We start from the raw sequence: 5,315 nt of genomic DNA on the forward strand, positions 1-5,315 counted from the left end.
CACACACACCACACACACATACACCACACACACACACACCACACACACACCCCCACACACCTCACCCACACACACACACATACGCATACCTCACACATGCACACATACCACACACACACCACACACACATACACCACACACATGCACACATACACGACACACACACATGCACCCTCATACACTCCACACACACACCACACACACACACCCCCCGCTGGCTTGGGAGAGCCAGGCCTGGTTATTTCGCCTCCTGGAGAGTGTGCCTCAGGGTGTTCAGCTGTAACGAAGGCGCTGCAGGGCTGTCGGCCTCGGCTGTGGACGTTCCTTGCCTGTGCCTGCCTTCTTAAAGTGATGCTCCTGTTCAAGAATGGAGATCTGCAAGCAATGAAGGGAGAGAATCTGGAGAAATGCTGAGCATGAATTTTGGGGGTAGCTGGATGGGGCAATTAACAGCCCTGGCTCTGCCCCTTTCAAGTTCACTTTCCTGAGAATTTACTGCCTTATCAATCTACTGGAAATAATAATACCTTTGGGGTTTTCGTGAGAACTAAAGAAAATACAGGTAAAGCTCTGACGTAGTGCTTACCTCACAAGATGACAGCTGCCTTAATTATTATTTCTAGCCACTGTGTGGGACATGACGTTCACAGTAGCGTGTTGTAAGGACATCCTTGGATTTACTTTCTAGCTTCATGGAGGGGGAGAGTGAAATCGAGTTCCAGTCACGTGCTGCATAACATTTTGGTCAATACATGATGGTGGTCCCATATGATTGTAATACCATATTATTACCGTACCTTTTCTATGTTTGGATAGTTTAGAGAGACAGATACCATTGTGTTACAGTCATCTACAGTATTCAGCAGTCACATGCTGTGCAGGTTTGTAGTCCAGGAGTAACAGGCTGTACCATACAGCCCAGGTGTGTAGTAGGCAATCCCATCTAGGTTTGTGGAAGTCAGTGTGTGTGTTCACACAAAGATGAAATCACCTAACAATGCATTTCTCAGAGCAAACTCTGTTGTTAAGCGATGCGTGACTGTATCTGTGTTGTTTTTTTCTTTACGATTTGTAAAGTTTTCCAGATTTTTTTACTCTGAATGTGTCTTTTACAGACAGGAAATCAATTTTCTAAAAAACTAGGAAGATGCTACCCAGTCTCGAATACAACAAGAGTTAGCAGTTTGATAAGAGTTGAAGGTTCCTGAGAATGTTCCTAGTTACGCCGCTGGTTCATAGGATTTCTGCATGTTTTTATCAGTATGGTGGTTTGTGTTTCTAATTAATGTTTATGCCTAACTGGTTATAACATGCAGTTATGTTTAGTAAAGAAAAACAAGAATGGATGGAAGCATATGTGAACATTGCAGGCCAGGCCCAGAACTGGGACTTGCAGCTCAGGTGACCCAGGGTTGCCTCTGCAGGTCACCTAGGTCTCTCTGTAAGATGAAAGGCCAGACCCCCCATGGGAAGCGGTGGGAGAGGCATACAGCTAGAGGGGGTTTCCAGCCACATCTCATCTGACACGGTTCAACTGCCTGAGAGCCGAATGGCATCAGACTTGTGTTGGCCAGATAAAATGGGTTATGTTTGTTGTGTGCCGGGACCCTCCTCAGCACTGGCCAGCAGCTGGCTGGAAGAAGGGCCCCACTGTGCGGAAACCTGGGCAGGGCAGGTGATGCCTCCACGTGGGAGTCTCCATTCTCCTCATTTAAGAAACGAGGTGGTGTCTCTACCGGGACTGCCTCATGAGGCCATGAGGATTCCGAACACTGAGGAGCTGGATCCCCACTGGAAGCGCAGGAGGACGGGGTCGCGGGGGGAAAATACTGACTGTTCTTGCTAGGTTTGCCCCCTGGCACTTGCGGCCCCTCTCTTCTTCTTCTTCTTCTTCTTCTTTTTTTTTTAGACGGAGTTTCTCTCTTGTCTCCCAGGCTCACTGCAAGCTCAGGCTCCTGGGTTCAAGCGATTCTCCTGCCTCAGCCTCCTGAGTAGCTGGGATTACAGGCACCCGCCACCACGCCCGGCTAATTTTTGTATTTTTAGTAGAGACAACGTTTCGCCATGTTGGCCAGGCTGGTCTCGAACTCCTGACCTCAGGTGATCCACCCACCTCAGCCTCCAAAAGTGCTGGATTCCACCGCACCCGGCCACCTCTTTTCTTTATGAAGGGCGTCTGGACTCAGCTTTTCGTCTTGCTGAAGTGAAGCTGTAAATGTGAAACTAAATGAAAGTCGTTCTGGGCAAAACAAAACAAGAGCTCTCTGTTCCACCAGGCAAAGGGCAGCTGCCTTTGTGTGTTTGCGATTTATTTTTATTTTCTAATCCCGTTACCAACAGAAAAAGACTGCAGAGCCTCTGATTTTATTACCATCCAGGAGCCGTTTATCTGTCGTCTGTGGGCTGCTTGGCCCGATGTCCAGGGCTCCAAGTATCTACTTTCCTCCCCTCACCCCGCTCCCATCCCCGCCCCCGCCACGTCCAGGGGGTGTTTTGGGGAATTAGGCCTTGGCCTAGGAGGGTAAGTGCCTGGGGTTCCATTCTGTCTCAGGGTCTTAGGACAGAAGCCAGACAGCTTGACGGTCCTGAGGCAGGCAGAGGTGGCAGCTGAAGACAGTGGTGAAAGAAATGTGGAAGAGGACTCGGCTCTGAGGACCTGATGGGTGGCCAGCCTCCCACCCCAGCTTCTCTGCTGGGGACGCCCCAGGCCCCTCCCGCTCTGCGGCCCTCCCTGCCGCGGCGTGCCTGCAGTTCCGCGCCTCGCCAGCAGGGGTCTCGCCTGTGTCGCGGCCGGATCCGCATGCGGGGCTAAGAACTCGGGGCCCTCCCACCGCAGCCCGGAATCACTGAGCCCTGGAAGGTTCCAGCGAGCCTGGCGTAGAAACCACCTTGAGGCCCAGGAGAGGGGAAGGGGCAAGTCCAGTGAGAGAGGGTGTGTGCGGGGCCATGCTGGGGCCAGATCCTTTTAGGGGGCTGGGGGGGAGGGTTAGGTGGGAGAGCATCTCCATCAAAAGCAACACAGCACAGCAGGAGCGCGTCTCCATCCAGAACACTCGTGAATGACAGAATGACAGTGTGTTGGGCTTCCACAAAGAGGTTTTATTGTTTTTTTTTTTCAGAGTGATCATATAAAGTAACTTTATATGATTGATAACTTTTTAAATCATAACAAATTGGGCACTTTAACATAAGGAGACCACGTTTAATTTATTCTTTTTCCATAAGAAGCAGTACCTGTGGTGTTCAAGTCAGTAGTTCCATGCTACGCGTCAGTGAAATGCTGCCGAAGTTTTTTTTTTTTTTTTTTTTTTTTTTTTTTCTGAGATGGAGTCTCGCTCTGTCGCCCAGGCTGGAGTGCAGTGGCCAGATCTCAGCTCACTGCAAACTCCGCCTCCCGGGTTTGCGCCATTCTCCTGCCTCAGCCTCCCCAGTAGCTGGGACTACAGGCGCCCGCCACCTCGCCCGGCTAAATTTTTTTTGTATTTTTAGTAGAGACGGGGTTTCACCGTGTTAGCCAGGATGGTCTCGATCTCCTGACCTCGTGATCCGCCCGTCTCGGCCTCCCAAAGTGCTGGGATTACAGGCTTGAGCCACCGCGCCCGGCCAATGCTGCCGAAGTTAACCAGAAGTAAAGAAAGGGGAAGGCTTTAGGCTTACTAAGAAGTAATGATATGTGAGTAAGGGAAGGTGGGGAATAAGAAGTATGCCATGGAATGCTGGTGACAGCTGGAAATGTCACCAGGAAAGGAGAGAGGGAAGCGCAGGGAGGCCAGGAATCATACCATGGTTTCCTCACAGTTTCACCGACACTGGGAAAATGACCCGGGGTGGGGGGGTTCTGCCACGGTGTAGATCTCACCCAGGGATCCCTTGGCCCCTGCTGATAGTTGAAACAGGTCTCCAAGTGACTGCTCGGTGGCCCCGTGAGCGGACGCAGAGGCGCAGACGTGGCTGGAGCATTCAGGGATGGACTCTGTTGTTAAACGACGATTTCCTGTTATTGGGTCATTTTCTCTACCATCTGACACACTTTCAACAGTCACATACCTTTGAACAGAAGTTTCAGTAAGTCTGTTGACTGCGCGTGAGTCCTACTGCAGACTTCACGTGGCACTTTGCCATTGGGCGTAAGTCAAACGAGATGATACGGTGTGTAGATACATCTGTTTCTCTTAAACTTTGGTGAATATCCTGGGGACAGTTGTACCTTCCAGTCACAGGATCAAAGCTTATTGCATCTTCCTGAAGAGTCAGTTTTACTCAAAGATTTAGTAGAGGGAAAATTTGTCTGTTAAAACATATGTTTATATATGATAGAGTTTTAATTTTTCATAAGCCACTTAGATAAGACATACTTTCACACACTTGGCTGTGTCGCAACTCCCCTTGACATTCGCCTCTTTCCTATCCATGGGGTCAGCATATTTTGTGGTTTTTATCATTCGATCATTCTTGTGATATTATTTGATGGTTACGAACTAGAGGTGTGAGACACAAGTGACCAGTTGGTTATATGGATGAAATACAAACCAGCCAGTGGTTTCCACAAGCGTCACAGCCACAGCACCATCCCCAGGGCGCCTCAAAAGACAGGCTCTCAGGCCTTGTCCCAGGGATCCCGATACTGTTGGTCTCCAAAGCTGCATTTTGACCATGTACCTGAAGTGATTTTGGCTTGTAGCTAGACTTGTCAATCAAAGAACCAAATGGTTGATTCTAACTAGACACTGGGAAAGGGACTGCGAACTGATACTCCACAGACCAGACAGAAGAGTTTTTTTTTGGTGTGGGTTTTTTGTTTTGTTTTTTGCCTGTAGCATTTTGTTGTTGTTGTTACCTTGTGTTAGTTGCCAACATTTAAAATCCAGGTGTTCCGTAGCTTTCCTTTCAAACTCAGAATTCAGGATGATACTAGGCCTGCCTTTTCTCCAGAACCCCTGGCCTCAGCTGAGCAGCACAGCCCTCTCAGGTGGTCGTGCCACACTCTCTGGATCTCCCGGGTCCCCGCTTCATCCCCACTGCCTTGCTCTCTGGGAACTTGAGGTTGTGATCCCCTGCTGGGTGAACACATGGTCGTGCAAGCGGCCGAATCTCACACACCCTTTCCTAGCAGGCAGTAGAGTCCACTGCTGCCCCACCCCCTCCCCCCAGGGGAACTGCTCACCCGGGCACTGCTGCCTGGGAAGTGAAGTATTGTAGAAAGAAGAACTTGAGCTGAGGAATGATTGGGACTCAGAATCATCTCCTCCGCTTGGTACTTCTTGTCTTTGAACCACTTCTTTATAATTCTGTTTCTGTTCCTAGAGCCTCGTTTT

At 49.7% G+C, this 5,315-nt stretch overlaps 1 protein-coding gene across 1 annotated transcript in view; it reads left to right on the forward strand.

The window, feature by feature from the left end:
* Nucleotides 1-5,315, forward strand: part of XXYLT1 (xyloside xylosyltransferase 1) — a 202,612-nt gene that overhangs the window by 165,711 nt on the left and 31,586 nt on the right. The window lies entirely within an intron of this gene.

The sequence above is a fragment of the Colobus angolensis genome, unplaced genomic scaffold (genome assembly GCF_000951035.1).
Source record: "Colobus angolensis palliatus isolate OR3802 unplaced genomic scaffold, Cang.pa_1.0 Scaffold54, whole genome shotgun sequence".
NCBI classification, from domain to species: domain Eukaryota; kingdom Metazoa; phylum Chordata; class Mammalia; order Primates; family Cercopithecidae; genus Colobus; species Colobus angolensis.